Genomic DNA, 27,542 nt, shown 5'->3' on the forward strand with positions numbered 1-27,542 from the left:
GTAGACATGGGGTTTCTCCATGTTGGCCAGGCTGGTGTTGAACCCCTGAGCTCAGGTGATCTGCCCATCTCGGCCTCCCAAAGTGCTGGGATTACAGGTGGGAGCCACCGCACCCGGCCAGCTTATTCTGTAGCCTGGTGATTAAGAATTATGATCTTTTTCTAAACCTACTGTCTTGGCTTGATCTTTCACAACACTAGTGTTTCTCAGACTTTTCTATCTGTAGCGATCATCTGGAATAATTTTTTTTTTTCTTTTCCTGTGGAGACAGAGTCTTGCTCTGTCACCCAGGCTGGAGTGCACCAGTGTGATCTCGGCTCACTGCAACCTATTTACCAGGATGGTCTCAGTCTCCTGACCTCATGATCCACCCACCTCAGCCTCCCAAAGTGCTGGGATTACAGACGTGAGCCACCACACCTGGCTCTTTTTGCTGTTTTTAAAGGCAACTGGAAAAACTGCCTCACTTATATTAAAACATAATTGAGAGTCTTCTATGGCAAAAGATGTTCCATTACCTTTGCTAATATTAAATGGGTGTGAAACACTATAGGAAATAACTCGCAAAATTACTTGGGAACTCTTTTCCTTCAAAATAAACTATCACCAGCCGGGCGCGGTAGCTCAAGCCTGTAATCCCAGAGACGGGCGGATCACGAGGTCAGGAGATTGAGACCATCCTGGCTAACACGGTGAAACCCCGTCTCTACTAAAAAAAATACAAAAAACTAGCTGGGCGAGGTGGCGGGCACCTGTAGTCCCAGCTACTTGGGAGGCTGAGGCAGGAGAATGGCGTGAACCCGGGAGGTGGAGCTTGCAGTGAACTGAGATCCTGCCACTGCACTCCAGCCTGGGCGAGACTCCGCCTCAAAAAAAAAAATAAATAAATAAAATAAAATAAAATAAAATAAACTATTTTAAAAAGTATAAAAATAATAAATGCCCAGGGTAGAATCTTGGAACATTTTGAAATGCAAAAGAAAAATTGTATGTAATCTCACTGTCCTCAGATACTCTTAATATTTTGATGTATGTCCTTCTTGTCTTTTTCTCTCTCTCTATATATATATTTTTTAGCAAAATGGTTCACTTTATGAATACTATTTTGTGGCAAGATTGTTTTCTCTAAGAAGTATATTGTGAAGGTTTTCCCATGCCAATACGTGTTATTCTACAGTGTGTTTTTTTCATGACTTCAGAGTATTATATTGCATTAATTAGTCCTATGTTACTCAACCAGACCCCTGTGATAAGGACTTCTAATTTTTTGACAGTTTACATTTAAACTGAAGATAACCAAAGCCTTTGTGTGTTTGTTTACAAAGAAATAAATTGTAGTCATTAATGAATTTGACTGTAATTGCAAAACATACCATTTTTCTACTATAACAATATTGGTACAAAAACTTGGTGAATTATGGTATCAATGTTAAGATTAATCTAGTTAGATCTTAGAAGGCCAAAAAACAAACAAATATCAAAGAACTCAGGAATAAATCCTTAAAAATAGTTATGTATTTGGAATCTCAGAGTATGCCAGGCACAACAGCTTACTAGAAGGCAATTCTCCAAACTACAGAGGTAGATAGGTTAAGATTATTAATCAGTGGGCCAGTTAGTTCCAACCTGAGAGGGTAAAGGATCCCTTCCTATTCCAGTATTTTGGAAGCCATATGAGCATGAGTTGTATTATGACCTACATATTCTCATGTTAGCTGAGGAGACTATCCCTGAGTAATTAAAGGCACTCAAGATTTGTCAAGCTCTTGCATGCATATTTAATGGGAGGATAGCCTGGTTGCCCAGAAGCTGTTGGCTTTAGAAATGGAAAGGTTGACTTAGGCTAAAGGAAGGAGAAATATAACAGAGGCAGTTATTCAAGAAATAAACACATGTACTAAATCAGGAGAAGTAATGTGGGAAATAATCTCTGAGATAGACTGTGATCTTGAAAGATCTGAAAAGGAGTTATTTAGTTAATGTATTTCAAATAAGCTCCCCTCGTTTGCAGATTCCGTAATTAAATATTTCTCATAATGAGTTTACAACTGAAATGTGTCTGGGAAACTGGCCAGGGGTTTTAAGGAGCCTGGTTCTTCAGAAAGCATTCACTTCCCTTGGGTCAGAGGTGGCATCTCCTAGGGTTGAAGAGTTTTCTGAGTCTGTGTAAGGAGCAGTGCCTTAGTCTCATGAAAATGAGCGTAGTCTGTGGACAATGCAGAAGTTGCCCCCTCAGTCACTGCCTATAGGAGTCATTGAGGTCCAATTTGTCTTTTGGAGCTGGGGCCTCTGCTAGGGTGTGTTTAAGAAGGACCTGCACAAAACCTGTATAGTACAGCTTAACTGGTTAGATTGAGGATTAAGTGAGGGGTACAATTAAATGAAAGTCAGTGACTGTTTCACAAATCTGTAAGACTCATTTGTAATCTGTGCCATTCTATACATTAGACTTAGGTCAGTGGTCCCCAACCTTTTTGACCCCAGGGACTGGTTTCATAGAAGACAGTTTTTCCACAGACCTGGGGAGCGAGTGTGGTGATGGTTGGTTTTGGGATGAAACTGTTTCACCTTAGATCATCAGGCATTAGTTAGATTCTCATGAGAAGCATGCAACCTCGATCCTTCGCATGTGCAGTTCATAATAGGGTTCATGCTCCTACGAGAATCTAATGCCACTGCTGATCTGACAGGAGGCGGAGCTCAGGCAGTATTGCTCACTAGCTCACCACTCACCTCCTGCTGTGAGGCCGGGTTCCTAACAGGCCAGGAACTGATACTGGTCTGCAGCCCGGGGATGGGAGACCCTTGACCTAGATTCTTAAAATAATATTGTCCTTAAGGTTAAACATTTCCAAAAATTCTTATTTATCTGTTGGCTATGTTTAAGGGGATTTTTATAAGGTAACCATGATAGACTATGGTGAAATTTAATAGATCTGAATGAGTAGAGGCTAAATTAATTATTTTAAAATATATATATGGTGAAATAGATGGAGTAGTTTATTAAACATGATTCTAGCTTGAAATGGCTTCAGTGGGGCAGCAGTTAAAGTTTTCTAAGTTTGAAATTGCGTAGATTTGAGTTTGGTCAGAATGTGTGGGCTACATGTAGAAAAACAGAGTCTCAGCCAGAGTACTGGAACTGGTGTGGTTAATGGTTTTCATTTTAGTCAGCTTAATTCCTTAAGTAGCCAGTTGTCCTTTGGTGTTCATTCTTCACTGCCATAGCAGTGACATCAGATGCAGCTGGAGCTGAAAATAGAAGGGTTCTGTTAATTAATTCTAGTGAAACAAAAACTGCCTCAAATAATTAATGGAATAATAGTCTCATTAAAAGACCTTAGAGCTTTTTTGTGCTCTTTTTTTTTTTTTCTCCAAGAGATTAGAGAAGGAGAATGGCACAGATTGTTCACTTGAGACCTTTTTAAGCTATTGATCCATCTTAAGTCCCCATCTGATGCCTCTGATTTCAACGTGAATCATTCAGGCCGTGTAGTGATTTTCTCTTATTTCGTCTTGAGGCTGCTCTCTCTTTGCCTTTGGTGACAGTTTTCAGGAGAGCAGTACCTGAACTTTGGCTTGTTAGAATCTAAAAATGGCACCTATTCTATTTTCTTATTTACAGCTGTCGTATTGTAGTTTAAATACAGTTGACCTAGCAAGCAAACATTTGTGTGTTATAAGTATGGGACAAATACCAGGTGGGGTTGTCTGCCAGGTTATTGGAGGGAGAGAAGAGGCTTCTATGTTTCCATCACTGTTTTCTTCGCTAATCATGCTGTCTGTCAGCTGATCATGCTGTCATGGAGTTTTTTTGTTTTTGTCTTTCTTCTAAATTGTTAAAGAAAGATGCATTATTAAACAGAGATTAGCCAGAGTTGGGAAAAACAGCTGGAGAGACAAGCAGGAAGATCCTTTCTTATATGTGATCATCTTGGTTTTCCAACCCAATATGAGGACACTGCCTTTGAGTAAACTAAAAAAAGAGTTTAATCTGGCCAGGTGCTAGGTCTCATGCTGGTAATCCCAACACTTTGGGAGGCTGAGGCAGTTGGATTGCTTGAGCCCAGGAGTTCAATTCAAGCCAGAGCAACATGGTGAGACTCCATCTCTACAAAAAATTAAAAACTTAGCTGGGTATGGTGGCACATGCCTGTAGTCCCAGCTACTCAGGAGGCTGAGGTGGGAGGATCGCTTGAGCCCGAGAGTTGAGGCTGCAGTGAGCCAAGATCAAACCACTGCATTCCAGCCTGGGTGATAGAGCAAGACTCTGTCTCAAAAAAAAAAAAAATTACAAAAAAGTTTAATCCACTTCTAATTTTAATAATACATGAGGCGACAATAGGAGAAAATAACGTATAACATATGGCTTATGGTTTTTTGGGTAGATAAGAAGATACAGATTTCATTGTATTGTTGAAAGTATGCAAGGATCTTATGTGTGTTTGGGAGCTAAATTTCTGGGAACATAATAATAAAGATGTAAAGAAAAAGACAGTAAAAGAAAAAAGGAAGCATAAAAACCTAAAATAAAAAGCTAAGTACGGTAGTTTGAGACTAGAGATTTGGGTATAATTAACCACATGTGTGTTACCAGCTATGTGTGGAGCAAACAGGGTTAATGTTTTGGCGGGGTGTGGGGGCGAGGTGGGGAATAATAGCCCAATAATTCAGGGAACCAATGATATGCCTACAAGTAATCTTGGCCAGTGTGCTGTGGAGGTGGCAGACTCACAGTAGTTGAAACAGAGGAGGGATTTAGAACACATAGGACTAATATAGATGTATATTTATTTTTCTACTTTTGTTGTTTGTACCTTGTGTGTTGTGATGCCTTTTTTGGTGGTTTATTTTGTCGGGTTAGTTCTTTTTTTTTTTTCCTTATAAAACCCTAACAAGGTTTGTTGTAATGTTATCAAAGCTTTCATAAAACTAGCTACAAAATCCATTTGGATTTTCTGATTCTAAGTTTTCGAAAGATATGATTGAAACAGCTTTGCCATTTTAGGACTTGTGTGAACTAGAAATACCATGGAAAGAAAGTAGAGAAAGACAATTTACAATTTATAAACAAGAGTTAAACTTTACAAATTTGAATGATTAAATAACAAATACGTAAAATGAATAAGAAACACCAAGGAGAACAAATAAAATAATAAACAGTAATGTAATATGGTTAAGGGCATGATCTCTAGAGTTAGGTTGAGCTTCTCCTTGTGTGACCATGAGCAAATTAGTGAATGTACTTACCTGATAGGACAGTTGAGAGATTAGATACATACATATACATGTAAAGCTCAGTACTTGGCATAGCGTAATAGAGTCCCTTAATGTTAACTCTTAGGTAGTATTATTGGCTTGTCTATTTTAAATACTTTGTAAAAATCTATTTTCTTATTTAAAAAAAATGGTAGCCCCAGATAGATCTCTAGTTATCACACTTTTTTTTTTTTTTTTTTTTTTTGAGACAGGGTCTCATTCTGTTGCCCAGGCTAGAGTGTAGTGGTGGAATCATGGGTCACTGCAGCCTCGACCTCTCGGGCTCAAGTGATCCTCCCACTTGGACTGGCACTACAGGTGCATGCCACCATGCCTTGCTGATTTTTGTATTTTTTTGTAGAGTTGGGGTTTTGCCATGTTGCCCAGGCTTGTGTGCTCCTAGGCTCAAGTGATCCTGCCTTGGCCTCCCAAAGTGCTGGGATTACACGTGTGAGTCCCTGCACCAGACCCTTATTACACTCTTAAAGCTTCTGGAATGTTTTAGGACATCAGCTATGTACACTATTACAATTTTCCCTTCATTCTAGATAGGATTTGGCTATGGATACTGTTTCAGTTGTAATCTGTCTACAACTGAGCACTGTCAGCACCATCTGACAAAATTGTAGGAGAGCTGTATTCTAAACCAGAGCTTTTAAAGGTCCTGCACCCAGTTGTAATTAACTAGCATAGTTAGCATTTTATGTGTAATAGAGACATGTGTCATAAACTGTTGCTTGAATCCTAAAGCCAGTTCCAAACCCATTTCTCTTTCTGTTATAGAGGTTCAAAGACAAATATGCCTTTTTCTAACTTCCCTTGCAGTTAGGGCCAGCTGTGTGATTTAGTTCGGGCTCATGTGATATAACCAGAAATCTTCTGGAAGACCTCTATGGGGGGGGGGGGAGGCGGGAGGGGAGGAAGTAGCTTCTCTCATAAAAGGAATAGAAACATTTGTTTGTATGTATACTCTCTTTCTTCCATCCTTAAGTATGGAATGTGATGTATGGAGTTGTGGCAGCCAAATTGTAATTATAAGGCAACAAGCCTCAGAATGAAAAGCTAACAAGCTAAGAAGGTAGAGCAGAAAGAAAAGACAGAATCTGAGTTCTTTTTGAGACAGTTTCATTCTATAGCCCAGGCTGGAGTGCAGTGGCACAGTCTCAGCTCACTGCCACCTCCCCCTCTCAGGTTCAAGCGATTCTCACGCCTCAGCCACCTGTGTATCTGGGATTACAGGTGCAGGCAACCACGCCGGCTAATTTTGTATTTTCAGTAGAGTCAGGGTTTCACCATGTTGGCCAGGCTGCTGTTGAACTCCTGACCTCAAGAGATCCACCCTCCTTGGCCTCCCAAATTGCTGGAAATAAAGCATGAGCCACTGCATCTGGCCAAGGAACTGAATTTTTTTTGTTTTTTTTGAGAAAAGGTCTCACTCTGTTGCCCAGGCTGGAGTACAATGGCGCGATCTTGGCTAACTGCAACCTCCGCCTCCTAGGTTCAAGTGATTCCCACACCTCAGCCACCTGAGTAGCTGGGATTATAGGCGTGTGCCACCATGCCCAGCTAATTTTCATATTATTATTATTTTTTTGAGACAGAGTCTTGCTCTGTTGCCCAGGCTGGAGTGCAGTGGCGCAATCTCGGCTCACTGCAAGCTCTGCCTCCCAGGTTCAAGCCATTCTCCTGCCTCAGCCTCCCGAGTAGCTAGGACTACAGACGCCTGCCACCACACCCGGCTAATTTTTTGTATTTTTACTAGAGATGGGGTTTCACTGATTTAGCCAGGATGGTCTCGATCTCCTGACCTTGTGATCTGCCTGCCTCGGCCTCCCAAAGTGCTGGGATTACAGGCGTGACCCACCGTGTCCAGCCTAATTTTCATATTTTTTAGTAGAGGGAGGGTTTTGCCATGTTGGCCAGGCTGGTCTCAAACTCCTGACCTCAAGAGATCTGCCTGCCTCAGCCTCCCAAAGTGATGGGATTACAGGTGTGAGTCACTGCACCCAGCCAAGAGTCTGAGATCTTTTTTTTTTTTTTTTTTTAATCTTTCAAGCTTTTATTTAAATGTCATGATCCAGGATGGATTTTAGATCTTGTTGAAAGCAGCCACATCCATGGACTGCACATAGTCCTCAAATGCAGTGATCTGCTCCTTTAGCATATCTGTTCCAACTTTATCATCTTCAACTACACACTGTATTTGAAGTTTCTTAATTCCGTATCCCACTGGAACTAGTTTAGATGAGCCCCAGACTAAGCCGTCTGCTTGAATGCTTCTGACGCTAATTTCGCCATATCTGCCTCATCATCCCAAGGTTTCACATCTCGTAAGATGGTAGACTTGGAAACAAGTGCAGGTTTTTTTTGGCTTTCTTTGATTCATATTGTGCAAGACGTTCTTCCCTTAGCTTCTTTGCTTCTTCACTTTCCTCCTCCTCATCAGATCCAGAGAGCTTAATGTCATCATCACCTTTACTATCTGTGTAGCTCCACTTCCTGTAGTGTCTTCCACATCTGCAGGACCATACTTGCCCAAAGCTTTCTTCACTCCTGGCAGGCTGGCCTTTTCCTTTTCGTAAGACTTGATGTGATTATACCAATGTAGGGCATGACACAAGTCGGCAGGCAGTGGGCCAGGCACTGCTTTAAATACTGCCACATCTGTTTGTGATGGCACATACCCCTTGATGTAGCTCTTGTCTTCCAGGTAATCATTGAGCACCTGGAGGCCAGCGGGGCTTTTCAGGTCTGCAAAAGCCATGGCGTTGGCTGTATCTGAGAGTTCTCCATGTACGAATTGGGGACCCTGAATTAAGTGGCCCACAGATAGTCCCTGGACCTTTCGCTGCATTTGGAAATAATTAATAAAATAGGCCTGTCTTAAATTCATACCTCTACAGCTCCCGAAGATGATGGAACTGCCGAGTCTGAGTTCTTAACAACATTATTGAGCTGCCAGAATAGCCCTGAGGTAACCTTTGGACTTCTTGTTAAGGATACAAACTCCTAAGAGTCTAAGCTACCTGTCAGACTTTTCTTTTTTCTTTTTTTTTTGAGATGGAGTCTCGCTGTATCGCCCAGGCTGGAGTGCAGTGGTGCGATCTTGGCTCCCTGTAACCTCTGCCTCCTGGGTCCAAGCAATTCTCTGCTTCAGCCTCCTGAGTAGCTGGGATTACAGGCGCCTGCCACCATGCCCGGCTAATTTTTGTATTTTTAGTAGAGGCAGGGTTTCACTAGGTTGGCCAGGATGGTCTCAATCTTCTGACCTCATGATCCACCCGCCTCAGCCTCCCAAAGTGCTGGGATTACCAGTGTGAGCCACTGCGCCCAGCATTCTGTCAGACTTTTCTGTTCTTGTAGCTGAAAGCATTCCTAATTTAAGATGTGGCAGCTTCAGTGTGAATAAAGTTGATATAAAATTGGAGAGTTTGTCTATATGGTGTTATTTAGGCACAGAAATACAGGTAATATGGGAATATGACAGCATTCAGGGGGTGAAAAATCAATTCTAGTCATGCTTTGGACATTGCAAAACATAGGTATTAATGCCAAAGAATCCAGTCCTGGTCATAATTTCTAGGTTTTCTGGCTACCTCCTGAGTCCTTTCCCACTGCATTTACGGCATTTTAAGGTGTTATCTTCCCCAGGCTTAGCAACCTGAACATGACAGAGGCAAGGATTGAAGTTTCAATAATATGGGAGAAGCTGGGTATGAGTAAGAGTGAGTGGGTTAGAAGACATCAATTAAAGGATGAGTGTGTAGAAACCATGCCAGTCTTCTAACCATTGTTGTTTCTAGGATATCCCAAGCTTATGGTAGCTGCATATTCTTGAATTTCAGTGGGGGAAAGAAGAGAACAAGATGTTAAAAAAGACAAGGAAAAAAAAAAAAAAAAAGGAGAAACAGCAGCAACAGCCTTTGAAGGCCTAGAAAATGTTCATGCAAGCATTAAAAGCTCCGTCAACTTAGGAGTTCACTTCCACCTGGTTTCTGAACACTTATGTGAAATTGATGGTAAAGCCATGCCGATCATATGCCATTCCTGTTAAGTTTTAGATTAATGATAAAATGTTTGGTAAATTTGTTCATTTGGTATGGAAAGTTAAAGTAGAGGTAGATAATACCTCTTAGAAGTGAGAAAATACCCAGGACCCTTGTGGAAAAAAAGTAGTTAGGAAATTAAGAAAATTTGACCATATCAGGAGATATGTAAGTTTCCACTTAATTTTTTTGATTCAGTTTTTATTTCATTCAGTTTTGTTGTTTCTAAAATTTATTTTTGTAAATTTTTTATTATTTTTTCTAGACATGGTCTTGCTCTGTCACCCAGGCTGACGTGCAGTGGCACAATCTTAGCTCGCTGCATCAACCTGCGAGGTTCAAGTGATCCTCCCACTTCAGCCTCCTGAGTAGCTGGAACTACAGACATGAGCCACCATGCCTGGCAAATTTCTTTATTTTTTTTTTAGAAATGGGATCTCACTGCATTGCCCAGGCTCAACCCTTGTCCTGAACTCCTTGACTCAAGAGATCCTCCCACCTTGGCCTTCCAAAGTGCTGGCATTTACAGGTGTTGAGCCACCATGCCCAGCCTAAATTTATTTTTTATTGATACATAATAGATGTACATATTTTGAGGGTAATGTTATAATTTAATACATTTATATAATTTATAAAGGTCTAATCAGTGTGATTGGGATAGCCATCACCTTCCCTATTTGTTTTTTCTTTATGCTAGAAACATTCAAATCAGTCTGTTAGCTGTTTTGAAATATACAATAGATTATTGTAATCTGTAGTCATCCCACTGATCTGTTGAACACTAGATCTTATTTCTTCTACCAAACTGTATATTAATATTTGTACCCATTAATCAACCTCTCTTTATCTCCCCCACCCTGCTACCTTTCCTGGCCTCTGGTATCCACCAGTCTACTCTCTTGTCTTCATGAGACCTACTTTTTTAGCTCTCACATATGAATGAGAACATGTGATATTTGTGCCTTGCTTATTTCACTTAACATAATGACCTCCAGTTCTATCCATGTTGCTCCAAATGACAGGATTTCAACTTGCACTTAAATTTGTATCGTTTGCTGAGACTTACAGGGCAATCTCTCTTTCCTTAATCATAAAGGAAGACACTAATTCTTTGTGTAACTGAAGAAATCAACCAAAATGTTATTTACTAATGGCACAATGAGAGAATTGTACTTTAAGTGGAGGCTGACACTTGCAAACCCCTATATATGTTCATCTGCCTTTTACATTTGTCAACTAGATTGGTAGCCTCTCTATTCTCTTACTAAAAGTTTTGGAAATGGCTGGCCTTACTGAACAGATACTTCTGTAGACGTGGCATGGTCAGAGGTTACATTATTTCTAGTTTGGAGAGAGAAAGAGAGTTTGTAAATGCACTATAGGTAAATATGGCAAGTCTGCAATTATAGCACTATTCAATATTTAGATCTTATGTACAAGTGATACAGAATAATTACGAGCTTTATTTTATATTTTGTCTCTCTATTGTTCAATGTTAGACCCTGAAGTGCTTTTGATCTTATTAGAATCCGTTTTGTCTTAGGTTTTGTGAATTTAAAAAAAATGTATGTATGTATGTATATATGTATGTATGTGTGTATATATGTATTGGGATGGAGTCTCACTCTGTTGCCCAGGCTGGAGTGCAGTGGCATGATCTTGGCTCACTGCAACCTCTGCCTACCGGGTTCAATCAATTCTCCTGCTTTAGCCTCCTGAGTAGTTGGGATTACAGGTGTGCACCACCATGGCTGGATAATTTTCATATTTTTGGTAGAGACGAGGTTTCACTGGCCTGGCTGATCTGGAACTCCTTGACCTCAGGTGATCTGCCCGCCTTGGCCTCCCAAACAAAAATTTAGTATTAGTTTATATATGTAAATACTATGTTGACCACTATTTAAAAAAGGTAATTAACAGAATCTCATATTAATATGGATAAATGTCCAGGATATATTGTTAAGCAGAGAAAAGTAAAATACAGTGTGTGTGTGTGTGTGTGTGTGTGTATAGTATATGTGTGTGTGTGTGTGTGTCTGTGTGTATGCCTATGTTATGGAAGTTTATACTAGACTGTTTAGACTGTTTAAAAGAGTTTTTTCTGTGGGTGAGATTTTGGGAGATTTTCATTTTCTATTAATGCTTTATTCAATTATGTAATATCTGAATTTTTATAATCAACATACATTCTTTTATAATTAAAAAAGCAAATATTTTCTTTTTTCAAGTGTGAACAAGTATATTTCTTTTTCAATTTTATCTTATTTTTATTTTTATTATTTAGAGCCAAGGATTTGTTCTGTCATCCAGGCTGGAGTATAGTGGCACAATCACACCTCACTGCAGCCTTGAACTCCTGGGCTAAAGCAATTCTCCCACCTCGGTCTCCCAAGCAGCTGGGACTACAGACACACACACACAGCTAATTTTTGTATTTTTTTGTAGAAACGGGGTCTCACTATGTTGTCTAGGCTGGTCTTGAGCCCCAGGGCTCAAGCAATCCTCCCTCCTTGGCCTCCCAAAGTGCTGGGATAACAGGCACGAGCCACCACACCTGACCAAAGGTATTTCAAAGAGACATTTTTGAGTTAAAAGTTTTCTGGCCGGGCGCAGTGGCTCACGCCTGTAATCCCTGCACTTTGGGAGGCCGAGGCGGGCGGATTACGTGAGGTTAGGAGTTGGAGACCAACCTAGCTAACATGCTGAAACCCGATTTCTACTAAAAATACAAAAAATTAGCTGGGTATGGTGGCGCATGCCTGTGATCCCAGCTACTCAGGAGGCTGAGGCAGGAGAATCACTTGAACCTGGGAGGCGGAGGTTGCAGTGAGCTGAGATCACGCTATTGCACTCCAGCTTGGGCAAAAAGAGCGAAACTCCATCTCAAAAAACAAAAAAAAATGGGCAAAGGATTTGTGTAGACATTTTTCCAAGAATATATTCAAATGGCTAATAAGCACATGAAAAGATGCTGAACATCATTAATCATTAGGGAAATGCAAATCTAGCCCACAATGAAATATCATTTCATGCCTATTATCACACAAAACAAAACAAAACAAAACAAAAACAAAAAGAACAAGTGTTGGAGAGGATGTGGAGAAACTGGAACTCTTGTGCACTAGTGGTGGTAATATAAAATGCAGCCACTATGGAAAACAGTATGTCAGTTCCTCAAAGTTTTATTTATTTTATTTTTTATTTTTAAGAGACAGAGCATCCCTCTGTCACCTACGCTGAAGTGCAGAGGGGTGACTGTAGCTCACTGTAACCCTCAAAATCCTGTGGTCACCCAAGCGATCTCCCTGCCTTGTTCTCCCAGAGCACTGGGGTTACAGGTGTGACCTCCTGTGCCTGGCCCCCTAAAAAAATTAAACATAATAATTAACATATGATCCAGCAATCCCACTTCTGGGTATATACCCAAAAGAATTCAAAGCAAGGTCTCAAAGAGATACTTGCACATCTGTGTTCACAGTAGCATTATTCACAATGGCCAAAGAATGGAATCAACCCAGTGTCCATTGGTGGATGAATGGATAAACAAAATGTGGTATGTTTATACAATGGAACATTATTCAGCCTCAAAAAGGAAGGAAATTCTGAAAGATGCCTCAACATGAATAACCTTGAGGACATTATGCCATGTGAAATAAGCCGGTGACAAAAGATACATACTGTATGATTCTACTTACATGAAGTACCTAAAGTAGTACAATCTGTAGAGACAGAAAGTAGCATAGTTGTTCCTGGTGGCTGAGGGAAGGGGAAAATGGGGCGTTCATTTAATGGATATGGAGTTTCGGTTTTGGAAAATGAAAAAGTTCTGTGGACAGATGGTGGTGATGGTTACACAACAAAGTAAGTGTATTTAATACCACCACTGAAATGTATACTTAAAAATGATTAAGATCGTAAATATGTGTATTTTACCACAATTAAAAATAATAATAAAAAAAGAAAATCCATTAATGCTTCAGAATCTTCCCCAAACTTTTCTTGGCCATGCTCTTTGCAATTTGTTATTTTAAAAGCATAAATATCTTTAATGTCTTATGATAAACCAGTATCAGTCCTTCCTTCACTGAGAATGAGATAGGTAGCTAGAACTGAAGCTGCTTCAGGAGTAAAAGGGCCAAGAAAAAAGGAGATACTTTGGGCCACTAAAAGTAATTTCAGTCACGTCATAATTTTGCCTTGCCTTGACTCTGCCCCACAAAGCCTAGAATCTAGTAGTATCTCTAGTTTTTAAAAATCTTAAATGACATCTTACTTTTGATATGCCTGACTACATTCCTGAGCCAGCAAGACATTTGTAGAAATTCATCAAGTCTTTACCACTGCTATTCCGTTAGGGGTTAATGTGGGTGAGTATTCACATAATACTCTTGGTATGGGGTTGGTACTTCTAAACATCAAATAAAGGCAAACCATAACGGGAAAAAATTGACAAGAATATAAACAGTTTCAAGCTCTCTACAACAACAACATGTTCGAAAGGAGGTTAATAAGCAATCTGACAGAACAGGAAAATATTTTTAATTATTTGGTTCAGGGCTCAATATCAATATATAAAAAGTAATAAAATATGTGAGAAAGGCTAACACCTTAATAGAAGAATAGAAAACACTAAGGCAATTCACGAAAGAAACTTAACCTGTAAACATTGAGAAAGTGTTCAACTCATTAGTAATGTAAGAAATGCAAATTAAAATGAAGAGGTTTTTTTTTAACCAAACAAAGGAATAAATATTTTTAAAAATCATACTTATTTCTTAGGGAAATGAATACTATCATAAACTGCTAGTGGGAGTAAAATTGGTTCAATCTTTCTATAGGGCAATTTAGCACAATATATGTATCAGAAGCCTTAGAATTTTTCACACCCTTTGAGCTAACAGTCATAATTTTAAGAATTTATTTTCAGGAAATAAACATGAGTGAATATTGGAAGGGTGATTATGTCAGTGCTGTGGAATAGTGTATCTGTGGAGATAACGTAGATGTCCAGCAATAGGGAATTGTTTACATAGGTTATATCTGTACCTACTAGTGTTTTATCATTTTGTTAGTCTTCTCAAATAATTAATTTTTGGCTTTGTTGATTTGTCTTTATTGTACAATTATTTTCTAGTTTGCTGATTTTGTGTTTATCTTTGTTATTGTCTTTTTTCTACTTTCTTTAATTTGCTATTCTTTTTCTAGCTTCTTGGGATGAATGCTCAGACATTGCTTTTCAGCCTTTCTTCGCTTCTAATATATGATTTAAGGATGTAAATTTCTCTCGAAGCAACACTTTGGCTATATTTCTCAGGTTTTGATATGTTGAATTTTTATTATTGTTCATTTATTTATTAATTTCCCTTGATAGTTTTTCTGTGAATCATTTCATAAAGAAATGGCTTTATTTCCAAAAATTTGGCAGTTTTTAAGTTATCCTTCTGCTCTCAATTTCTTCTTTTTTTTTTTTTGAGACAGAGTCTTGCTCTGTTGCCCAGACTGGAGTGCAGTAGCATGATCTTGGTTCACTGCAACCTCCACCTCCCGGGTTTAAGCAATTCTGCTGCCTCAGCCTCCGGAGTAGCTGGGTCTACAGGTGCATGCTGCCATGCCTGGCTAATTTTTTTATTTCGGTAGAGACAGTGTTTCACCATGTTGCCCAGGCTGGTCACGAACTCCTTAGCTCAGGCAATCCACCCACCTCAGCCTCCCAAAGCACTGGGCCAATTACAGGCGTGAGTCACCGCACCCGGCCAATTTCTTCTTTTAAATATTTAAATTTTGTGTATGTATGTATGTATGTATGTATGCATGCTATTTCAGGACATCTGCTCTCAACTTCTCGCATAATTTTGCTGTGAACAGTGAACATACTCCATTATCTCTGTATATTTTTTGAAATTTGTTGAGACTTGCCATCCTGACTCTTCATTCCATCTGCTGCCAGCTGCTCTTAACATTTTTTTCTCAGGCTGCGTGCAGTGGCCCACACCTGTAATCCCAACACTTTGGGAGGCTGAGGTGAGTGAATCCCTTGATCCCAGGAGTTTGAGGCTAGCCTAGGCTACATGGCGAAACCCCGTCTCTACTAAAAATACAGAAATTAGCTGGGCATGGTGGTGCATGCCTGTAGTCCCAGCTACTCAGAAGGCTGAGGTGGGAGAATTGCTTGAGCCTGAGAGGTGGAAGTTGCAGTGAGTCGTGATTGTGTCACTGCAATGCAGCCTGGGTGACAGAGCAAGATGACTCTGTCTGAAAAAAAAAAAGCTGTTTCACCCAAGATCACACCCTCTTGCAGGGCAGCCTATATCTAGTGACTGACTGGTTGTTGCACAGGTTTAGTAAAGGCCTATCCCCATTGTGCCAACTCAGGACTACCCTGAAGGAAAGGCATTCCGGTTTCACAGCACCTCATGGGGTTGACTGAGGGAGGCATTGCGTTCTTCTCAAATTGTGTATTTAATACAACTTAAACTTTCCTGAGTAATGAGTCATCAGTAGTCCAATGGTACAATGAATCCCTTATAGTCTACTAAGGTGTTATGGGATATTTGCCCATATACTAAACTACCTCAAGTCAAAATATTTGGAGAGCCTGTATCCTTCATTATAAGGTTATCAACCCTTACTTTTTGTTGCATTTTCAAAGCTTCTCTAGATCCCTGTATTTTCACAGCTTTCCTTCTATAGCGAATACTCTTTGGAGGGTCTTCCTAGATTGTAAGAACCTTCTTTAATCCCCAGCCATTTTATAACTTGACTTCCTCTCTCACCTCAGCCACAAGGGGCTGGACCAGGAGTGGCAACGCGGTCATTCCGTGTCCATTTCCTGTGACATTTCCAGGGGAGGAAGCTTACTGTCTGTAGTTACACCTGTGAACTCGAAGCTCAGGAGCTATGCAGTGGGCATCTTTTAACAGCCATGTGGCCTAGAAAGCACAAGGGGCAGATATACACAAATGAGCAGAGACAAGAAACCGAGAGGGATGATGAGCCGTCTCAGCCCTGTTTCCAGTCCTGTCTGAAGCACCGTTCCTGTTTTTGGGCTTCATGAAGGGACCTATATCCTTATAATCCTCTTTGCCTGCCTTAACTTAACTCAAGCCAGTTTATGCTACTTAGGACAACATTAATTTTCTTTTTTTAAAAAATTTCTCACTTTTTTAAATTATACTTTAAGTTCTAGGGTACGTGTGCACAATGTTCAGGTTTGTTACACATGTGCTATGTTGGTTTGCTGCACCCATTAACTCGTCATTTACATTAGGTATTTCTCCTAATGCTATCTCTCCCCCTGTCCCCCACCCACACCAGGCCCTGGGGTGTGATGTTCCCCACCCTGAGGACAACATTAATGTTCTAACTTTAAACTCAGATGAACTTGGAAACTGTGTAACAGATAAAATTATAAAATAAGACTAGAGGTAGAGTTTTTGAATGAAAACAAGGGATTCTCTCCCAAGAAAAGCTTTAATGCATACAAGGACTTTATGCCTTCTCTTTTGACCACTCGGAGTCCATTTTTGCTTCTTAAACTTGTTTATTTACTTATCTTAATTGACAAGTAAATACTGTATATATTTATGGCTTACAATATGATGTTTTGATATATGTATACACTATGGAATAGCTAAATCAAGCTGTTTAACATATGCATTACCTCACTTTTTTTTTTTGTGACGAGAACACAAAATCTACTGTCAACAATTTTCAGATATACAATATATTGTTATTAACCATGATCATCATGAAGTGCAGTAGATTTCTTGAACTTATTCTTCCTGTCTAACTGAAATTTTGTGTTTTTTGACTGGTAGTTCCCCAATGTTCCTGACCCTCAGCCTCTGGTAATCTCTATTTCACTCTCTGCTTCTATGACTTCGACTTTTTTACAATCCACATATAAGTGAAATCATGCAGTATTTATCTTTCTGTGACTAGCTTATTTCACTTAACATAATGTCCTCCAGGTTCATTCATGTTGTCCCAAATGACAAGACTTCCTCCTAAGGCTGAATAGTAGTAGTCTATTGTGTGTGTGTGTGTGTATGTATATATATAGAGAGAGAGTATATTTTCATTATCCATTCATTTGTTACTGGACACTTAGGTTTGCTTTGGATAGTTGAATTTTAGACATTTTAAAGTCAATTTAATTTTTTTAGTATTTTAGGCTTAAATATATTTTGATATAGGTCAAAAAATATGGAGATATATATATCATATATCTCAAGAATGAATGCTAACTAACATTGAAGCTTATAGATAGTATAAGGAAAATTAATTTGCCAATTAGACATTGTTGAGAATTATGTTATTGTTAACCTTTAACATTTATTGTAACGTCTATGCAATAATTGTTCTTGCTTATGCATTGAAGTGCTCAGGTAGATACATTCAGCAGAATCCTTAACACTTGCCCATAGCTTGGCACTTAGCATCTAGGATAATAGATAACAAGAAAGGCCGGGCACAGTGGCTCATGCCTGTATTCCCAGCACTTTGGGAGGCCGAGGTGGATGGATCACCTGAGAGCAGGAGTTCGAGACTAGGCTGGCCAACTTGGCAAAAACCCATCTCTACTAAAAATACAAAAATTAGCCGGACGTGATGGTGTGTGCCTGAAGTCCCAGCTACTTGGGAGGCTTAGTCAGGAGAATCTCTTGAACCCATGAGGGGGAGGATGCAGTGAGCCGAGATGGTGCCACTGTACTTCTGACTGGGCGGTAGAGCCAAACTCTATTAAAAAACAAAACAAAACAAAAAAACAAGAAATAACATTAGATCTTTTATTTAATCAATGCTATTTTGAAGGACCTCTGTGACTAGATACTATAGTATATTTGTAACCCAACACTAAATGATTTCCATTGGCAAAACGATATGTGGGTGTTAGCAGAGAACCAAGAAGACCCTTGGTCCCTTGTGTATCTGTGGGCTTTGTTCTGGTCCCCAGCCAGAGATTTCATCATACATTTTTGTTCATGTCGGATAACAGATTGCGGGTGGATTAGTGAAAAGCCATCCTTAGTAATAGGGAATGTTTTGATGAGTCATTAATGCTTTTTGTTTGGAGATCAAAGATGGCACCATTCAGTGATAAACATGTATTTCCTTCATATGATATAGGGAAGATGTTTGACTCTGTATTGCTGATTTACTCTGGTCTTCCCTGCCTCATTATTTTCTGTCTATTACAGGTCGACATCTCAGATTGTGGGGTGTTGAAGCGAGGGGCCAGGCAGTGAAGCTTTCTATGCTGGTAGTTTGCTCTTGGGCTTTTAGTTGTTTTTTTCTACTCTTATGTGATACAAACTAAAATATGGTTTCATAATATTTGTGTTTCAGATAATTTATTATTGAATACAGATTATTTATAGTTTTAAATAAAGGATATACTTTTGCCCGTATTTCCGTCACTTCCTTTAATTCTTGTCTGTGGAGGCTGCGTAACAGTCTCAGAATGCACAATATTTCTAGTGTGTGGACCTTGTTGTCGAGGTTTTAGACACACTGAGCCTCATGTCTTCTAGAGTATAGTATTATTGTGTAAGCAAGTATCAGTGCTAAAGAATACATTTTTTTTTTCTTTTTTTTTGAGACTGAATCTCGGTCTGTCGCCCAGGCTGCACTCCAGCTCACTGCAACCTCTGCCTCCCCGCTTCAAGCGATTCTCGTGCCTCAGCCTCCCAAGTAGCTGGGATTAGAGGCGCCTCCCACCATGCCCAGCTGATTTTTGTATTTTTAGTAGAACAGGGTTTCACCATGTTGGCCAGGCTAGTCTCAGACTCCTGACCTCAAGTGATCTGCCTGCCTCAACCTCCCAAAGTGCTGGGATTACAGGTGTGAGCCAACACGCCCGGCTCCAGTAATACATTTTTGAAATGGAAGAAACATTCTCCATTCTTCGTTAATGTGCTGTGGGAAAGAGTGGCTACATATTTATTTTATAGCTCTGGAATTAATGATTCAAAGTATAATATATCTCATTTGCAATGCTCCATAGATTGTTTAAGATCATTTGCCAGCCACTTAATCTGTGGCTATAATTAAATTACTCTCAAACTTCTGACTCTGAGATTTAGTTTTTCTTGGATGAAAGACTACCTTTTCTATCTCTATCTTCCAAAACATGTTAACTGACTCTTGAGAGTCCCAATCGAAAGCCTTTTTCACATATAGCCTGCACCAACCTTTCTTCCCTCAGGCCTTGATGATAGACTAAGGGTACCATAAACTCTGCTTCTCATCCTCACCAGCCTATAGGCTCTGTTGACTCATAGCCTAAGCACTAACTCTGACTTTTCCCCTATGTTTAAAAACAACCAAAACTTTTTATTATGGGAAAATCTAATCTATATACTAAAGTAGAAAGAACAGTACAATAAATTCCCATGTACCTGGGCCCCAACTTTAACAATATCAACTCCTGGCCAGTCTTATGTCAGCTATACCCTCACCCACTTTTGCCTTTCCATATGATTTTGAAGCAAGTCCCAAACATACTGTTAATTCATCCCAAATATTCCACGGTGTATCTGTGCAGAAAAGAGCGTAGCAGGCCTGACTGCTATCCTTTGGAAGGTCTGTTTACAAGGTTGGCCCTTGGCAAGCATCTGGGAATTTGGATTTTGGAAGGGTTCTCAACCACCCTAACTAGTAGTAGTGTACTGTGCCTAAGCTTTGTGTGCAAACTACATAGTTTATGGTGAATACTTGCTTTCCTTCTGGGAGTCTGGAATCTTGGTAAGTGCTATACAGAGTGAGCCTATGTAACCTGTCCTCAGTAAAAACTTTGAGCAATGTGTCCCTATGAGCCTCTCTGGTAGACAGCATTGTTGTAACTAGCTGCTGGGGGAATTAAACCCATCCTGTGTGACTCCACCGCGAGAGGGCTCTTCAAAACCTGTATTTGGTTTCCTCTAAACATTATCTCATGCACCTTTTACTTTTGTGATTTTGCTCTGTGCCTTTTTGCTATAATAAATCTTGGCCATGAGTACAGTTATATGCTGAGTCCTGTGAACCCACTTACCAGATCACCAAACCTGGGTGTGGTCTGGGGATTCCCTGACAGATTATCTGTAACATAAACACTTGAAAAAATCTGTATATCTATGTATGACCACAAAACCATTATGACACCTAAAAATGTTTATAATTCCTTAATATTATCAAATATCAAGCCAGTTTTTACATTTCCTATTGTCTCATAAATGTCATACTCTTTTTTTCTACTTTGTTCTAATCAAGGTTCAGGTATTGCAACTGGTTGATACTTATTGTAAGTCTCAAGCTATGGGTTCTTACTCTATCTTTTTCTTTTCTTTTTTCCTTGAAATTTATTTTGTTGAAAAAACTGTATAATTTTTCCTGCATAGTTTTCCACAGTCTAGTTTTTGCTAATTATATTGCCATGGTGTAGTTCAATGTGTTGCTTTGTAAATTAGTTGTTGGATCTAGATGCTTTTTGTGTGAGTTTTTGAAAGCCCAATGTCTTCATATATCCTGAGGATATGCCTTGATTTCCATTTGATTAATGTTTGCCAAGAACATTGATGTTCTTGGATAAAAGGGGATTAAACAGTAAATATCTTTGTTTTCATTAGCATGAGACAGATCTTCTGACACTTGGAGCCTGACTCATCTTACTTTAGAGAATCCAATAAAAAATACATGGCTTAGGCCGGGCGCGGTGGCTCACACCTGTAATCCCAGCACTTTGGGAGGCCGAGGTGGGTGGATCAGGAGGTCAGGAGATCGAGACCATCCTGGCTAACACGGTGAAATCCCATGTCTACTAAAAATACAGAAAATTAACTGGGCGTGGTGGCAGGTGCCTATAGTCCCAGCTACTTGGGAGGCTGAGGCAGGAGAATGGCGTGAACCCTGGAGGTGGAGCTTGCAGTAAGTTGAGATTGCGCCACTGCACTCCAGCCTGGATGACAGAGTGAGACTCTGTCTCAAAAAAAAAAAAAAAAAAAAAAAAGCTTAATGTTCATTACTTGCTTTTCAGGAGGTAACCCTGGCAGGGATCTCTGAGCAACAGCAGGCTTTAATTACCTAGAGTTGGTACAGTGTCATTGTGACCAGATATTCTGATATAGGTGGAAATGTGGGGTTTTCTTATTTTTTTTTAAGACTCTGTAAAAACAAAATATTAATAGAAAATGACAGAACCCTACTAAAAATTGTAGACCCCACATGCATTAATTTCCTATGCAATGAAATCTTTCAGTACCTTAGTAATGAAGTTCTAATTAATGAGTTACTTAAGTCCCTCTTAATTCAACTCTGTAGGAATAATCCAACAGCCAAGGCCCAATGTAATTATCATAGGTCATCTTTGGAGATGTGCCTTTTTTGAAACAGCTGGATGGTTGGGCATTTAATAAACATTTAGAATGTAAATGTATACTTAAATAAAAAAATTAAATTGTGGTAAAGTACACATAGTATAAGTTAACCATCTTAACCATGTGTAAGTGTACAGGTCAGTAGTGTTAAGTACATTCATATTGTTGTACAACCAGGCCAGGCATGGTGCTCACAGCTGTAATCCCAGCACTTGGAGAGGCTGGGGCAGGAGGATCGCTTGAGCCCAGGAGTTCAAGGCCAAAACTCTTCATCTTGCCAAACTATATCTCTTTACCCATTAAACAATAACTCCCTATTCCCCACTCGCTCTAGTCCCTGGCAACCTTTATTCTACTTTCTCTGTCTATGAATTTGATTACTCTAGGTACCCTATATAAGTGGAGTCATATAGTATTTGTCTTTTCATGACTGGCTTATTTCATATGGCATAATGTCCTCAAGGTTCATCCATGTTGTGACATCTTTCAGAATTTCCTTCCCTTTTGAGGCCAAATAATATTCCTTTGTGAAATATACCACATTTTGTTTATCTGTTCATCCATTGACGGTCATGGGTTGCTTCCATCCTTTGGCTACTGTGAAGAATGCTGCTGTGAACGTGGGTGTGCAAGCATCTCTGAGACCTTGCTTTCAGATCTTTTGGATTTATACCCAGAAGTGGGATTCCTGGATTATATAGGAATTATATATTTAATTTTTTGAGGAACCACCATACTATTTTCTGTACTGGCTACACCGTTTTACATTACCAGGGCACAGAGGTTCTAATTTCTCCAGGGCACAAAGGTTCTAATTTCTCTACATCCTGTCCAACTGTTGTTATTTTCTAGTTTTTTGATAGTAGGCATTCTAATAGGTGTGAAATGGTATCTCATTGTGGTCTTGATTTGCATTTCCCTAATGATTAATAATGTTCAGCATCTTTTCATGTGCCTATTGGCTATTTGTATATCTTGTTTGGAGAAATGTCTATTCAGAGTCTTTGCTTATTTTAAAATCAGGTTGTTCATTGTTGTTGCTGTTCAGCTGTAGAATTCTTTCATTTTTGTTTTAAATTTACTTAGAGATGGGTCTCACTACGTTGTCTGGGCTAGTCTTGAACTCCTGGGCTCAAGCAGTCCTCCTGCCTTGGCCTCCCAAAGTGCTGAGATTACAGGTGTGAGCCATCATGCCCAGCTGAATTGTAGAATTCCTTATATATTCTGGGTATGAGTGTTTTATCAGATATATGATTTGCAAATATTTCCTTTCATTGGGTTTCCTTTTCACTCTGTTGATTGTGCCCTTTGATGCACAGAGGTTTTTTGTTTGTTTGTTTTTTGCTTTTTTGGAGACAGAGTCTCCATCACCAGGCTGGAGTGCACTGGCGCGATCTCAGCTCACTGCAACTTCTGCCTCCTGGGTTCAAGTGGTTCTCCTGCCTCAGCCTCCGGAGTATCTGCGACTACAGGCACACGCCACCACGCCCTGCTGATTTTTTACTTAGTGGAGATGGGGTTTCACCATGTTGGCCAGAATGGTCTTGATCTCTTGACCTTGTGATCCGCCCACCTCAGCCTCCCAAAGTGCTGGGATTATAGATGTGAGCCACTGCACCTGGCCTTCTTTTTTTTTTTTTTTTGACACAGAGTCTCATTCTGTTGCCTAGGTTGGAGTGCAGTGGTGCGATCTCGACTCACTGCACCCTCTGCCTCCCGGGTTCAAGCAGTTCTCCTGCCTCCGCCTCCCGAGTAGCTGGGACTACAGGTGTGTGCCACCACGCCTGGCTAATTTTTTGGTTTTTTTTTTAGTAGGCACAGGGTTTCACTGTGTTAGCCAGGATGGTCTTGCTCTCCTGACCTTGTGATCCGCCCGCCTCGGCCTCCCAAAGTGCTGGGATTACAGGCATGAGCCACTATACCCAGCTGATGCAGAGAGCTTTTAAATTTATTTACTTTTTTCTTTTATTGCTTGTGCTCCTGGTGTCAGCTCCAAGAAATCAATGCCAAATTCAGTATCATGAAGTTTTCCTCCTGTATTTTCTTCTAAGAATCTTACAGTTTTAGCTCTTAGCATTTAGGTCTTTGGTTCATTTGGAGTTAATTTTTCTGTGTGGTATAATGAAGGTTTATCTTCATTCTCTGCAGTTTCACTTTTACACTTTGGTTTAATGATGCATGTACACGCCATGTAGAAGATAATGTAAGGTTCTAAATTTAGTTATGCTATTGACAACTGCTTGCTGTGGAAATCTTGCTCTAATGCCTCCTCCCATAGGCAGTTGTTACTGATTTATCTCATCTTTCCCAGGAGAGTTTTAAGTTTTAAGAAAGAGAAATTGTTAAATATTATTTGTTAGTTATTAAGTATTATTTATACTTTTTAGCTTAGCTTTTTAAACTTTTTATTTTGAAAAGTTTTCAAAACATTCACAAAGTAAGAAGAGTAAAACAAATCCCCTCAAGCAGGCAGCTTCAACAAATAACAGCCTTCTGCACATTTGCTTCATTTCTTCCTTTTCCCAACATTTTCTTCTTCTGAAAGATTTTAAGGCAAATCACAACCATTTTATTATTTCACTCATATTTATATGTTTAATGTAAACATAGACATTTCTGATCAAATGTGTGTTATGTCAGAGTATGCCTTTCTATGTATTTTATAGTAGAGTTCTTGTATAATTAATTTTGTTGTTTTAAAGCCTGGGACTAGGGACTAGCACCAGCAGCAGAATTTTGATATTTGAAATTTGCTTTAGACTTCACATATTTGCTTTATAGAATGTATTTGATCATGTCTACAACTAATATGCTGCGTATGCTTCAGAAATGCAAACCCCAATTGTAACATAGCTCTTTTGGGGAAATATGAATTGCTTTACAGCCCTCCACATTAAAATGTGGTTTCCAAGAATTCATTATTTACAGAAATCAGCTACATATGTTTACAAATGGCTTAGAATGAAAACTCACCAGAAAGATTACAAAAATAAGCTTCTCTCTTTTTTTTTTACTCCTTCCCTGTCTTTTGAGTCCTGGTGGATACTATGCAACAAAAGCATTCACCTCATCCATAATTCTTTCAACCCCTTATGGGTTTTTTTTTTCACCCTAGATAATTTAGTAAAGTTCAATAAAGTAAGGGAACTTTTTGCTATAGAAATACTATGTAGAAGTTAAGAATTCACAAATACATGGCCATGGAATTGAGAGATAATCAGAGGCCTCACCCAGAATTAGAAAGCTTCCATCTTAGTGTTTATGCTGCTATTGTCAGGTATTGCGGGAGCCCAAAGAATGGGCTCTTGGTGGACAGGTCATCTCGGCAGACTGATATAAAGCTGTTTGGGAATGTGGGATAGAGATTGAGGAGAGTGAGTGAGGGGCATCAGAAATGCTGGCCATACAAGTATGCTGGTTTCCTCAGTCAGCCAAGGATAACATAAAGTTGAAACCAGGAAACGTCATAGTGTAAAACTTTTTTTTTTTTTCGAGACACAGCCTGGTTCTGTCATCCAGACTGGAGTGCAGTGGCGTGATCTTGGCTCACTGCAACCTCTGCCTCCTGGGTTCCAGCGATTCTCCTGCCTCAGCCTCCCGAGTAGCTGGGGTTATAGGAACCTGTCACCATGCTTGGCTAATTTTTATATTTTTAGCAGAGACGGAATTTCACCATGTAGGCCAAGCTGGTCATGAACTCCTGACCTCAAGTGATCTACTTGCTTCGGCCTCCCAAAGTGTTGGGATTACAGGTGTGAGCCACCATGGCCTGCCCTTATTTTTATTTTTTTTAATTTCTGGGACAGGATCTGCTCTGTTGCCCAGGCTGGAGTGCAGTGGTGTGATCATGGCTCACTTTAGTCTTGACCTCCTGTCCTCAAGCAGTCCTCCCAGCTCAGCCTCCTGAGTAGCTGGAACTACAGGTGTGTGTCATCACGTGCAGCTAACTTTTTTATTTTTGTAGAAACAAGGTTTTGCTATATGTTGCCCAGGCTGGTCTCGAACTCCTGGGCTCACGCGATCCTCCCACTCTGACCTCCTAGAGTGCTGGCATTAAAAGAGTGAGCTGCTGCTCCTGGCCCTAGTACCCATTTTAGCACAGTGTTCCATATATCCCCCAGTAAATAATTTTGTGTCATATGACCTATTTCTCCTCTTTGAAAGCTTCCAAATTTTTAGTATCAAGGTAGAACTTGTATCACAGAGTCTTCTATAAAGATATTTAAGAAGCATTTGTACATAACACAAATACTAATTCATTCTTTTCTTAAGAAAGTCCATATCCCTTATGCTGACATTTCTAGCTCTGAGTGTTTCCTTCACCCGTGTGACTATGGCATGGGTGTATCCTGGTGGGAATCTTCTATAGAGCCTCAGTTGTAAGGCTTTGATGACTCCAGTGGACATGATGTGGCCAGGTGTACACCCTTGACCTTTAGAATTGGCCCCACTCCTCTTTGCCTTTAGTGAAGCAACAAAGGAGAAAGTGTAATACTGCTCTTCTTTGTAACATCGTCTTTATTTTTCTCTGTTTATGTGTTATTTCCTTTCCTTTATTTCTCCTCTTTTTAAAGACTTACCTAAGTGACAACAATATTAAAAAAAGAACCCCCCAGAGTCTCTTGTTTGTTTTCAACTGTAAAAGTCTGATTTCTAGAATTTATTAATGGATCTAATCTCTTTTAAAATGTGAAGAAAATAAAACTACTCATTTAAAAACACAGCCTCTCTGAGAAGGTAACATTTGAGCTGAGGTTTGAACAAGGAAGATACAGTGTAGTGGAGAGAGAATGAAAGTCGGGGCTAGACATTCTTTGGTCAAATCCTGGCTCCACCACTTAACTAGTCATGTCATCTTGACCAAGCTATTTTGACTCACTCAACCTGAGTTTTTTAATTTATAAAACTGAGGTAATAATGCACAGCGATAGGGCTATTAGGATTAAAATGGACATAGCTCTTTGACCTCCTTTTGACATGCTTCAGGAAGAGATGCCTGGACATGGCAAGCAGAGAACAGGCTCTGCTCTCATCCTCCTTGTTTCACCGTCCCCCACCCCCAGCTTAACCCAGAACCTCACTCGTAAGAGGGACTTGGTAAATACGTGTTGAATTGGAATTTGATTTGAAAATGAATAGGAAAAGTATAGAAGAGGAATGTGATTTAAACAGTTCATAAAAATGAAAACGTTTACTATGGAAATGTGGGTTTCAGAACTGTGCTCTCATGACTCCTTGTTTTCGGTGATAATTAGCAACTTAAAATAATTTTGTGTTGATGCTTAATGCCAGGCTCTGGAAATCCTAAGATTCAGCCTAAAGGATTTACTATAGTGTTTTCAAAGAAGCAGCATTTTGAACTGACAAATAGGTTTGCGTGTTGTTAGAAGAAAAATTTAAGAAATTTATTTAGCATATTACTATCATGCAACAGGGCAACAATCTTTATTCTTGTCTTTTCTGTTCAAGTTATTGAGGCTTTTTCTACCAAAAGTTTATGTTTATGTTATTATCTTTTTTAACAGTCTACGTAAAGCCCACTCCTTTCTGGCTATGATGTGAAAAATTACGTTAGCATAGTGGAAAGTATATTATCCATACAAGAGGTTACTTAATCTTTTTTTAAAAGGGTAAATATTATGCTGATTCATGTTTTTATTTCATTTTAATAACATTCCTCTAGTACTACCTAGTGTAAGGATTTCTGAAAAGAGACCTTGTTATTCTGGACTTCAGTATCTCATGATCTAATCAGAGGTCTTGTGCAGAGATCAACTGACTTAGGCTACTTAACTCATGTGACGGAAAACTTGAACTCTCTAGGATTCTAATTGTCCCCTTAATTCCAATAGTGTTTGGGAATATACACTACTTTGTTCAA

General features: G+C 39.5%; 1 protein-coding gene and 1 pseudogene across 10 annotated transcripts in view; one reads left to right on the plus strand and one right to left on the minus strand.

The window, feature by feature from the left end:
* The window catches only part of MYO5A (myosin VA), a 218,209-nt gene that overhangs the window by 14,653 nt on the left and 176,014 nt on the right, over window positions 1–27,542 (plus strand). The gene's annotated exons all lie outside the window — the stretch shown is intronic.
* LOC111552734 lies at window positions 7,286–8,023 on the minus strand (annotated as a pseudogene). Its single transcript, XR_002734716.3, has one exon. The product of XR_002734716.3 is annotated as an elongation factor 1-beta pseudogene (transcript).

The sequence above is a fragment of the Piliocolobus tephrosceles genome, chromosome 6 (genome assembly GCF_002776525.5).
Source record: "Piliocolobus tephrosceles isolate RC106 chromosome 6, ASM277652v3, whole genome shotgun sequence".
In the NCBI taxonomy this organism is placed as follows: domain Eukaryota; kingdom Metazoa; phylum Chordata; class Mammalia; order Primates; family Cercopithecidae; genus Piliocolobus; species Piliocolobus tephrosceles.